This window comes from Sorex araneus, chromosome 6, assembly GCF_027595985.1.
Source record: "Sorex araneus isolate mSorAra2 chromosome 6, mSorAra2.pri, whole genome shotgun sequence".
Taxonomy (NCBI): Eukaryota; Metazoa; Chordata; class Mammalia; order Eulipotyphla; family Soricidae; genus Sorex; species Sorex araneus.
The window spans coordinates 29808958-29822048 of NC_073307.1; the positions used below are offsets into that span (position 1 = coordinate 29808958).

The 13091-nt window shown below is 39.3% G+C and overlaps 1 pseudogene; it reads right to left on the reverse strand.

The window, feature by feature from the left end:
- Nucleotides 1-9412: 9412 nt before the first annotated feature.
- LOC101550239 (serine/threonine-protein phosphatase PP1-gamma catalytic subunit-like) lies at nucleotides 9413-11470 on the reverse strand (annotated as a pseudogene).
- Between the last annotated feature and the right edge of the window lie 1621 nt (nucleotides 11471-13091).

Sequence of the window (13091 nt, forward strand, 5' to 3'; positions counted from 1 at the left end):
CCGGCGGGATACCCTCGGTAGTTTGCAGGGCTCTAGAGGGGTGGGGGGGAGGATGGAGGCTTCTTTTGGGGTGATCTCATAAAATCTCATAAAATTATAGAGAAAATAAATAGTAATTAGCCCATAACAAACATTCAAATATTAGAAATATTTTCATAAAATATAAGGAAAGCAAAATAGATTAAAACAGCTTAACATTAAATGGTAACACAAAAAGTATGGAATAAAAATTATTTCATAATAAGATAAAGGTGCAAAAGTAGAATTAACATCTGAGGCACAGTCAAATTTTTAAAAATCAATAGTTTCTTATATATGTTTTTATAAGTTCAAGTCTGGAGAAATCTTTTTTGAGGGGCGGGTTGCACATATGGTGATGCTCAGGTCTTCCTCCTGACTCTACACTTAGAAATTTCTCTTGGTGGTGCTATGCATATGCAATATCAGGGATCTATCCCAGATTGGCCACTTGCAAGGCAAATGCTATTCACTGTACTAACTCTCCAGCCCCTGAAAAAAAATAATTCGTATCTGAATTTTAAAACGGATTGCCTGGTTATTGGATTATATAATTAGATGCATATATTCCCAAACCAATAAATGTATATAATGTTTACAGTCAAAGTTCTAGTACCATACTGTACTATCAGTGGGTACCTCCATCTATTCCCAATATTCCCTATTGTCCTTTTTTTTCCTTTTTTGGGTCACATCTGGCGATGCACAGGGGTCACTCCTGGCTCTGTACTCATGAATTACCCCTGGCGGTGCTCAGGGGACCATATGGGACCATATCAAACCCGGGTTCGCCACATGCAAGGCAAACGCCCTACTCGCTATGCTATCTCTCCAGCCTACTTTGTTCCTTCTAATAACCACTATTTTGTTCTTAGAGTCACTTATTCTTGTTGTATTTAGTTTGTTTTTAAAAATATTTCTATTCCATGCACGAAGAAAGCCTCTGCTATTTGTCTTTCTGGTTTATTTCATTTTGTATAATAATCTCAAGTCCCATCCATGTAGTCACATATGACAACATATCTTTTGAAATCTTGCAGTTCATTGCAACTTGGATGGAACTGGAGAGTACTGTATTAAGTGAAATTAGTCAAAGGGTGAAGGACAAATACTAGATGATCTCATTTGTGATGAGATCAAAATGAGAAAAGACAGTATGATTGATGAAAAATCCTTGGCCCTGAATTATAGAAGTGAGATTACCTAAGAGTTAGGAAAAGAAAAAGGGGAATTAGAAGTGACATAAGGGCGCATATGCTGCCTGAGCCCATGTGCTGCTTGTGCCCTCGTGGCCGAGCACATGTGGTGCCCGAGCACATGTGTCGCCCGCATCTCCCCCTTGAGATGTGTGCTTTTATGCTTTCATACTTTTGTGTCTAAAGCTCAGTTATGTGTAGGGGCTTCCTTCACCCTTGGAGAAGCCCGAGTTCTTTCTTGAGCGTGTTACTCCTACTGTTTTTTCTTTTCCACTTATCCCTTCCTCCTTCCCTCAGGAACCTCTAAATAAAATCTGTTACTTCAAAAAAAAAACGTGACATAAGAACAGTGAGGGTGAGGGTATTAGATGCAGTTATGGAGGTTGAGCCGCAGTAATTCTACATCAAAATAATAAACATTGATACTATTGTAGCCATGTTACCTAAATTGTAATACAACTATGAATGTCAAAAATAAATATAACAAAAGAGCTGAGTAGTAGTCCATTGAGTAAATATGCCATATCCTAATGAAGTCATATGTCAACAAACATTATAAGGTTGGAATGTATAAAGGTGTTGAATAAGACTAAATTAAACACTGAACTCTGAGTGAACTCTTTCCAATTGACTGTATTTTCCATTTCTTTTTTTGTTACTCCCTCTTTAGAGAAACTGATGCTGAATTAACTATAAACAGTAAAATAACAATAAAAATGGGTACAAAGGTGTGCTACTCTTTAACACAATAATAATGTTTGGGTTTTTTTGTTGTTGATGGTGGGTTTTGGTAATAAGGCAATTGTAAAGCATCAAACTTTAATAGGCAAATTTATAGAGATAAAGGCACAGAAATTATGAATACCTGCAGGTAACTTTTATAATAGTCCCTGAAAATAATTGCTATAACTGGAAATTTTAACTATATATAAATCAAGTGTTAGTAATTTGTTTTAAAATTTATTTAAGCTAAGGATTAAAACTCAGGATACAGTGGTGCAGTTATTTAACGAAATGAAGAAATGTTAGTGAAAGCTAATAAACTATTATTTGTTGTACTATATTCACAATGGTACACATAACTGCTGCAATCAGAGATGGTCGTTCCATTGAGAGCAAAAGGAATGTCAGGAACTAGTTTGTTTCTCATGAACATTGTCTTCATGAGATTCAGCTGCACCTGGGTTGAGAACTCAACATGACGAATGACTTGGCGCCAGAACTGCACAGGAGGAAGAGAGTGGCATGGAACACTTTCAAGAGCATCAAAGAAGCTGTTAAGAGGACCAAGAAGCTCTAGCTCTGGGCACAACTTTTCAACTCCACCTTTCTTCCTGCACTATCATAACGCCTCAGAGACCTGGGCCCTATGAAAACAGGATGAGAATGCTATTCGGGTCTTCTAAAGAGGAATTGAAAGAGCTATTCTTGGAGTATCATGTTTCACTCAAGTGAGAGAAGGAATCCGGAGTCCTGACCTCTGTTGATGATTGAAAACCAGGGACACTGCCTCGTTTGCCATGGCGTCAAAAATCAGAGGGGCCAGACATTTAATGCGATTTGGAGACGATAGCTGGACTGGAGCTATTACCGACTGGATTCCACAGGACGGCAAAAGAACGCCTGGCTGCCCACCTACAGATTTCTTTGTCAAGATCCTGAATGAACGGTTTGAGGCTCTTCGTGTTCCTGGAGTGAGCAAATGCTATTGGGCTACACTAGCATGCGACAGGGATGAAAGGAGACGTTACTGGCACCGACTCGAGCAAATCGATGAGCAACGGGATGACAAGTGATACAAGTGAAGTGATTCACAATGGCTCAAAAATAGGTTTTAATATGTACAAATTTTATTAAAGAGCCAGAGTGACAGTACAACAGGTAAGATGCTTGTCTTGCACACAGATTACCTAGGTTCAATCCCTGGTATCCCATAAGGTCCCTTGAGCTTGCCAGGACTGATTTCTGAATACATAACCTGGAGTAATCCCTGAATACCACAAGGTGTGTCCCCCAAACAAAACAAAAATTATTAAAATTACCTAATAGGGTGGAACGATAGCACAGCAGGTAGGGCGTTTGCCTTGCACGCAGCCGACCCAGGTTTGATTCCTCCATCCCTCTCCAAGAGCCTGTCAAGCTACCAAGGGTATCCCGCCTGCACAACAGAGCCTGGCAAGCAACCTGTGGTGTATTCAATATGCCCAAAACAGTAACAACAAGTCTCACAATGGAGACGTTGCTGGTGCCCACTCAAGCAAACCGATGAACAATGGGATGACAGTGCTACAGTGCAGTGCTACTGAATAGGGTAGTTTTATAGTAATTTTCTCATTCAAAATCAAACTTGGCACCCTTAAAATAATTTTTCTTCCTAGCTCCTACCTGAAGTATTGGAAAGAATCTCCTAGTCTCTCTTTCTCATTCTTTTCATTTTTTCTCAAGGCAAGAGAAGCAATTGATCAGATGGATTAAATTGGTAGTAGTGACTATTTATTGGACTGAGATTGAGGAAAATCATGAAAGTTATTCTAATCTAAATACAAGACAATTAAAAAGCTTACTACCTGCTAAAATTTATATTAGAACTGTTAGGAAGATCCTTCAACCTTAAATATAAATATAAAACACCAGAAGATCTGATCTTGCTAACATTCAGATTCTAATTTAGCATCCACTTTAATAGATTTAATAGTCTTTTCAGTTCTAACACATGACCATGTATACTGATTATGTCAATGTAAGAACAAAATGTTGGGTAGTAAGGGAGTGGGATATTTGGCAACAGGATATTATTTAATGTGAATAAAGAACTAATCCCTGTATACAATTTAACTTCAGAGAGATAAGAAAGCAAGCTGGAAGATTATAAAGTGACAAAAGAAAGGGAGATGAACAAGAGGAGGTTTAAAGTCTTAAAGGTGACACTTAACCCTTATTAAAAATAGTATAATTCAAAATAAAAAAGAGTGGATTTACAATCTATTAAATTTAAATTATTTTTCATAAAGGAAACTGAACTAAAATATCTTGGAGAATAAACTTCAAGATAAAAAAATGTCAATAATATGAGCTATAGAGAAAAGCCTTTTGGACAGTTAAAATACCACTAGGAGAAGAAGCAACATATAATTTTGACTTAGTTGAATGAGGAACGACAAGAGCATCAATAAGAACATATAAGGCACTATATTTAGTGGTATTTATAGTCACAGTAATTTCAGTTAAAAAAAAGTCAGGAAGTCAGGTAAAAGCTTATGATACACAATACAGAGTAAAAAAGGGCTTAAGCATGTCCACACTAAACAGTAAGTCTGGCTTAAGTGTTAGCTGATGAAAGTCTATATTTCTACATAGTTTCCCAGAGAGTTAATGGTGGGAAGTAGTCTGTTTTTAAACAATGAATAAATTCTTACCAAAGCCTACTGGATTAAATTTGGAGAGGTATATTATCATGCATATGGTATTTAAGTTATGAAAACACAAGGTAACAATGAACAAATATTAACATCTAGGAGGTTTGCAGCTGGGCTGACTGTCCTAATACACCTATGAATATTGCTTTTTGGAAAAGGGGTCTTCAAAGATGTGATTAACTTGACCATCTCTGGGTGGGGAAAAATACTAAAAAATGTTTGAGTGCATCCTCAATGTCATCACATGGATCCTTAAAAATGGAAGCAGAGAAAGATTGGACAGATACCAAGGAGAAGGTGATGTTAAGATAGGAAGAAACGGCGCCGAGAGAGGACAGAAGAGAAGACTCCTCTCCTGTAGAAAGGACTGATTGCTGGTCGTGTGTGTGTGTGTGTGTGTGTGTGTGTGTGTGTGTGTGTGTGTGTGTGTGTGTGTGTGGCGGGGGCTGGGGTGTCTGATGGAGGGTTGCTATTCCCAGGGAGGAAAAGAAAGAAAGAAGGCTGACAAGAGGGAATTGGAGGTGCCCTGAGGATGAAGGGCCAGGCTCTAATCTCCAAGGGTATACTTGTAGGTTTAATTGGGAGAAATTAACCTGTGATCCTTGAGGAAGTAAGAAAGAAATTTAAAAAAAAAAGAGGAAGAGACTGGAGTAACTATAACATGAGGAATGCTGGCTGTCAGAAACTGAAAGAGGTAAAAATTGGATTTTTTCCTAGAGCTATGGAGGGCACGTGATCATTCAGGCATTTTTATTTTATTTTATTTTTATTTATTTTGGGTTTGGGGTCACACTTGGCAGTGCTCAGGAATCATTTCGATGGGTCTTGGGAACCATATGTAGTGCCAGGAATTTATTCCTGTTTGAACCTGGGTCAGCCATGTGCAAGATAAGTACCCTACTGCTATACGATTTCTCTGACTGCTCTGGTCCAATAGCACAGCAGTAGGGTGTTTGCCTTTCACATGGCCGACCCAAGTTTGATTCCTCCGGCCCTCTCTGAGAGCCCGGCAAGCTACCGAGAGTATCCTGCCCACACAGCAGAGCCTGACAAGCTACCTGTGCGTATTGGATATGCCAAAAACAGTAACAATAAGTCTCTCAATGAGAGACGTTACTGGTGCCCACTCAAACAAATCGATGAGCAACGGGATGACAGTGACAGTGACAGCTCTGGTCCAGACAGCTTGATTTTAGAGCAATGAAACTGAAACATCTGTCCTTCTGAAATGTAAGTGAATACAGGTCTATTATTCTATTTCACCATGTTTGTGTTGTTAGAATAGCCATAGGAATCTAATGGGGAGTTCCAAGGAAAGAAAATGAGGGCAATGTTTGAGGTATAAAAAGTATTAACTAGTGGATATACATTTTGATTAAATGAAGATCATCCCAGACAAAATGAAGGGAGTAATTAGAACATTAAACAGATTTCTTTTTATGTATTTTGTTAAAATTATATTATTAATGTATTTTCCTCCCTACCTGCACTAATGGAGAGGTTCCAATCTCAGAAAACTACAACTTTGAAAGTAGTTAAAAGCTGAATTTGGGAACAGAATAACAGATTGTGATCAGGTTCAGATTCAACAGAATATTGTAGGAATTAGGAAATAAGGCCTAATGATTTAATTCAAGAAGAATTAAATTCAAGAAGTCCTGAATTAAGATGAGTCAATCTCACAGCTATAATGTTTTGCTTTACCAGGTTTTGATTCACAAAACTCTATTTCAGAGAATGTGTCAATAAGTAGCTTTTTTTTGTGAACAAATGGGACTGAATTCAACGTAGAACAATCTAGTTTAAGAGAAGCTAGTAATTCTCACACAAAAGGGATATGTTCTTCCGTGAACTGGCATAAATCTGTATTGTTTCCAGGGAAGTATAATGACTGAACTGAGCCATTTTTTAAACAGTGTTAGAAGATTGCTTCTTTTCAGTGGCTAGTTTCAGAATTTTACACATAGTTAATTGCTGTGTTTCATCTGATCACTAACAAATACCACAGAAATTTTGATCCGAGCACGCACGTGTGTGTGTGTGTGTGTGTGGTATGTGTGTGTGTGTGTGTGTGTGTGTGTGTGTGTGTGTGTGTGTAAAATCTGATTGGGATGCTGGGGAGTTAACTTAAAGAGGCAGAATACCTACATTCACTGTCATCCCGTTGCTCATCGATTTGTTTGAGCGGGCACCAGTAATGTCTCTCGATTGTGAGACTTATTTGTTACTGTTTTTGGCACATCCAATACACCAGGGGTAGCTTGCCAGGCTTTGCCGTGCGAACTCGATACTCTCGGTAGCTTGACGGGCTCTCCGAGAGGGGTGGAGGAATCCAACACAGGTCGTCCATGTGAATGGCGAATGCCCTACTGCTGTGCTATCGCTCCAGCCCAGTACACACATTACATGATCATAATCAACAGTTCAATCCTGAGTAGTGAGTGGCCCACTAACACTACCGGATTTGGCCTTAGTGGCTCCTAGCACCCAAAGGTCTAGGCAGCACAACATCACCCAGTCAGAGCACCAAATTATGGGACTTCAGCAACTAAAAAAAGAATGAACTGAATCTCCTTATACCTCTGGCAATAATTAATTCAAAATGTTTTAAATGTTACATGTAATATCTTTAATTGTGGCACTCTTAGAAAAAAAATAGATAAAGTAATTTTTAAGGTCTTACTCTTGACAATAATTATATTTATAATACCAAAATAGATAAGTGAGAAGTAGGAAAGGGGCCACCTCCTTACATGCCACCACCTCGTCAGAGCCTGGCAAGCTACCTGGGGCGTATGAAATATGCTAAACAGTAAGAAAAATGGACCTCATTCTCCTGACCCTGGAAGAGCCCCCAATATGGCAGCATTGAGAAGGATGAGCAAGGAGAGGCTGCTAAAATCTCAGGGCCAATCTAGACTGTCAAAACTAAGGACTAAAATGACTGTCTGCACTTTTAGCACACATACACTAGCATTGGAAACATCCATCAAGGACCTGATGGTGCAAGCACAGAAGATCAAGTACAATGTCATTGAATTGACTGAGACGAGAAGGCATCAAACACATCATGCCGTTTTTGACACTGGAGAAGAACTGTTCCTCAAAACAAGACACAATAGAGGCATCGGTGGTGTTGGTGTCCTTGTCAACATGAACTTGGCCATGAGCACTGATTCATTTGAATGTTTAACAACCCGAATCAGACGCTTATGTTTTGAATAGATGTGGCTCATTGATGACAGTTTTGATCTTCATCGTCTATGCACCAACATCCAACTATGACGAAGAAATTGAGAAGTTCTACATGGAGCTGAAGAAGTTCTATAAAGAAGACCACACCTTCCACAAGATCATTGTTGGTGATTTTAATGCCAAGATAGGACCTACATTTCGGAACCCACGGCCCAGAATGGAACAAACTGGGTGAGAGACTACTAGTCTGAGTTCATCATGTTGACCAAGACCATCTATGGTAACTCCCAGTTCTAGGAGGCCCAGTCTAAACGCTGGACATGGGAGTTTCCCAGAGGACTATTCCACAACAAAATTGAGCACATCATATTCAATCAACCATTTTACCTGACTGATGTCGATGCTGTCCCAAAATTCCAAACAGGATTAGACCACCATCTCCTTCGTGCGAAATTCTACTTCACAGAATGAGGAGAAAGGGTTGCAAAGTTTAAGAAGAGAACTCCAAGAATGACAACCAACTGGGAGCTCTTTGGCACTACTGTAGCAATATGGGAAGATGCTGTCGTTGGCAATATAGACAAAGAATATGATCAACTGGTTAGGCACCTCCATGATTGTGCAAGGAATGCAGAGAGAGAGAGAAAAAGCCACAAAGAGACGCCTGTATTCAGAAACATTTTTTTTTTGTGGTTTCCAGAGCAATTTATTCATTAGAATCTATCCAGTAAGCCACCGACAATCTCTTGTGGGTACTGAGCTGATAAACAGACACCAGAGGGTTTACCAAGTTCATCATTTAATAAGTCTGATATTCATTTCCATCACATGGTATTGTACATGATCATCTGTTGAAACAATTTTTTTAAACAGGTCTTAGTTTTTAAAAAGTCATAGATACTGTGAGTTCTGTATAAACTGGTAGAGTATAAGTTCCTTTGTTTTGAGTTATAGGCCTCAACTTCACTGCAGAATAAAGAATGTGGCCATAGAAAGCATAACGGGTCACTCATATAGAACAGTATTGTTTCTATAATTTGAAGCTTTCTGAATGGTCGGGTTCAGGCCTGACGTAACTGTAAAAAGATTACTTAGTGAATAGACTATATGGGAATTGTACAAACTGTCATTAAGTCTTATCATTAATAGCTTAACTAGCACTAAATTCCTAATCACTGTTTGAGTCCCGAGGAGGCAACTGTGGACAGACCCAGGTCACTTTCTACTTTGGGTGTCTTAGTGTTTCCCAACAGAAACTTTGGCTTTAGGAAAGAGTCACAAACATATAAAATAATGACTTTAATTGCCATTTATATAGTAGGGGAAAGTGTGCTTTAATTAAATATACATACCAGTGATGCTGGCAAGGTCAAAAAGTTACTCCTAATGTTGACAGCTATAAAAAACTATAGTTTTTACATGTAAGACAATGAGAGAAAAACAAGCAATCCCTTTGAAACAAAATTTAAAAAAAGTTCACAGTGGCTTGTATCAACAGATATGTATTATATGACAATAACATGTATAGACAGAGCACTCTAGGGCTCTGTTTATGTCCTAAAGAAAATGAGCTCTTACATTATTTATGCTTTTTTTCCTTTTACCTGAATTAAAAAAAGATCAATTGTACAATGACACCCCGGGAAGGATAACTGTCCAGGATGTACAGCATTAACACCATAATTAAAATTGTTTGCAAAAGGAATCGAGAATTAAAAAACAGAACAAAATACTTTGTGGAATTGTAGAGTCTTTCATTTGCTGTTACAACCAGCAAATGGCTTTCATTAAGACAAAAATGGAAGGGTGAGCGCACTCCACAAACACACTATTTGAGCAAGCTGACCAATACACATCACAGTTTTAAAAATGAAGGTTATACACTCTATGTTACAAGTCCCCGCTAGGCAGTGTCAAATGACATCTATTTCTTGGCCTGCTTTGTGATCATACTCTGTGGAGGTGTTACAGGTCTCGTGGCATTCAGTTTCTTTTTCTCTGCAGGCTTTAATATCTGAAACGAGCACATCAGCGTCTCATCCACACTCATCATTGTCAAACTCTCCACAAAAATTGGGTGCGGAAAACAGAGTGACCAACTGCCTCTTGGCAAAAAACTCCTATCCATCTTCAACCACCTGATGGGCTCTACATATAAGATCCAAATCATGTTTATGGAGAAATTTTGCAACCACTTCTGCACCAAATATGAAGCACACTCCTCTGTCATTTTCACCCCAGCCTAAGACATCTTTACCGGGGTCAGACAACAAAAGATCACAAAGAAGACCTTGATCTGGTTCATCAATTGGTCGCATAATTCACCGGATCTGCTCCATAGAATGAAGATCTGGTGATAAACCTCCATGACAGCAGAATATCTTCTCGTCCATGATGGCGGCTATCAGTAAACAGTTAAAGCAATGCCTCCTCTCCCACGCCACTAGCACTGAGGTGGTGGTGGCGGTGGTGGCAGCAGCCACAGTGGGATCCCCCAACCGCCCCGCACCCTGCTTCCTCCTCTCCCCACTGGAACCACGAGAAGAATGTATTCAGAAACTCTTGAGCACATTCGCCAACCTGATTTGGAGTGGGCCTCAGGCAATTGCAAACTAACATCTGAGCTTGCAAAGCTGTGCAGAAAAGCGATAAAGGGAAACCTCAAAAAGAAAAGAGCAAGAGTGTTGGTCAATGCAGCAGAACATGGGAAAAATATTTGCAATGCCCGCTTGTCCTTGGCCAACAAGACCAAGATGACTAACCTCTGACGCCCTGATGGATCTATCACAACATCCAGAAGGACAATGGAGAAGGTTATTTATGACTTCCACACAGATCTCTTCAATAGCCACATCCACCTGCCCATATACCAAATTCCACAGGATGGATATGTCATTCCCAGTGTTCTCCCTTTCAAAATCCAACACGCCATTTCATTGGTAAAGAAGCGTACAGCACCCAGTACAGACAAGGTCAACCACCTGAAGAATCTGCCACCAGTACTCGGCTCGGCTCTTCTCATGCTACCTGTCCGAATGCAAGGTTCTATCCCAATGGAAAACCAGCAGGACCATTCTGTTGTACAAGAAGGGAGACCTTCACCACATTGGCAACTATCGGTCGATCTGCCTGTTGTTCGTCCTCTACAAGTTGTTCACTCGAGTCATCCTCAATAGGATTGGTAGAACACTAGACAAAGGACAACCATGAGAGCAAGCTGAGTTCTGAAAAGGATTCAGAACAATTGACCATATCCACATGGTGACCAATCTCATGAGGTTTCTTGAGAGTTCAAGATGCCACTCTATCTAACGTTCATTGATTTAAAGAAGGTCTTTGATTCTGTTAAGACTGAAATGGTCATTAAAGCCCTAGCCAAACAGGGCATTCAAACTCAGTACATCAGGATCCTCCATGAGCTGTATTACGAATTCACCACCAGCATCTCACCATTCTACAAGGAAGTGATCATCGACGTAAAGAGAGGAGTTTGGCAGGGTGACACCATTTCACTGAAACTTTCAGTGCCGCCCTCGAGAATGTCATGCAATGACTGGAATGGAAAGGAATGGGAATGAGGATAGACGGTCGGCAACTACACCACCCCCACCTCGCTGATGATATCTTTCCAATAACACCAAACATTAGCGAAGTGCCACAAATGCTGGCCAACTTTGACCGTGAGTGTGGAAAGGTTGTACTACAAGCTGAATCTCATGAAGACAATGTTCATGAGAAATGGGCTAGTTCCTGACGTTCCATTTGCACTCAACGGAATGAACATCTGCTAATGCAGCAATTATGTGTACCTAAGTTGAGAACTCAACATGACGAATGACCTGGCACCTGAGCTGAGCAGGAGGAAGAGAGCAGCGTAGAACGCCTTCAAGAGTGTCAAAGAAGTTGTTAAGAGGACGAAGAACCTCTTTTTGACTCCACCATTCTTCCTGCACTAACATATGCCTCAGAAACCTGGGCCCTACAAAAACAGGATAAGAATACTATTCAGTTCTCCTAAAGAAGAATCGAAAGAGCTATGCTTGGAGTATCATGTTTCACTCAAGTGAGAAGGAATCGGAAGTTCCAACCTCCATCGAAGATCGATAATCAAGGACGCTAACTCGTTTGCCAAGGCATCAAAAATCAGAGGGGCCGGACACGTAATGCAATTTGGAGACAACCCCTGGACTAGCGCTGTTACCAATTGGATTCCACAGGATGTCAAAAGAACGAGTGGCCGCCCACCTATAAGATGCTCAGACTTCTTTGTCAAGACCCTGAACAAACAATCTGAGGCTCTTTGCATTCCTGATGTGAGCAAACGCTATTGGGCTACACTAACATTCGACAGGGACAAATGGAGATGTTACTAGAGCCCGCTAGAGCAAATCGATGAGCAATGGGATGACAACTGATATAAGTGAAGTGATAATACTAAAAGCTTATTTAATGAAAGCAAAATTAGTGGGAATTCTTCAGATTAGAAGACAATTATCAAAAGGAAAAGATAACAAATTCAGAGGAGGATGTAGAGAAAAGAGAATACTTGTACTCTGACAGTAGGAATGTTACCTAGTAGAGTCATTATGGAAAACAATACTGAGGTTTTTTAGTTAAAGTTAAAAATACCACTACCATTTAAACTAGTCTGCTTCAGGGAATATATCCAAGAAAACAAAAAAAATCTGTGTTGAAGAAATATATCTACACCCTAGCTATAGCAGCATTATTTAAAATAGCCAAACAAAGAAAAGAATATTTAAGTATATCAACAGTAAATGAGTGAATACATTTTTTACAATGTATATATACATTGAAATATTATTTGGTTATAAAAAGCACATTCTACCTACCATTAGTGAGAAACATAGATGCATCCTCAGGGCAATCTGTTAAGAAAGGGAAAGAGAAAAGATCACAGGCTGTTATTGTCAAATATAATAAAAGAGACTTTCTACAAAAAAAGTAGTAAATGACAAAGGTAAGTATTATATATTTATCATGGAATAAATCCATCAAAAAGATTTAGTGGTCATTGATATATGATACACACAAAAGGGGGCCTCCAAATACACTAAACAATTGACAGACTTCAAGGAATACAGTAATACAATAATCACAGGGAATTTCAATACACCATATACAATTAACAGATCAGTCAGACAAAAAAAAAGGAAATATGCATTAAAGTAATCGATGAGATGTACTTATAGACATGCACAGAAACTTGCTCTGCCAAAGAAATAAATGTGCATTCCTCATAAAT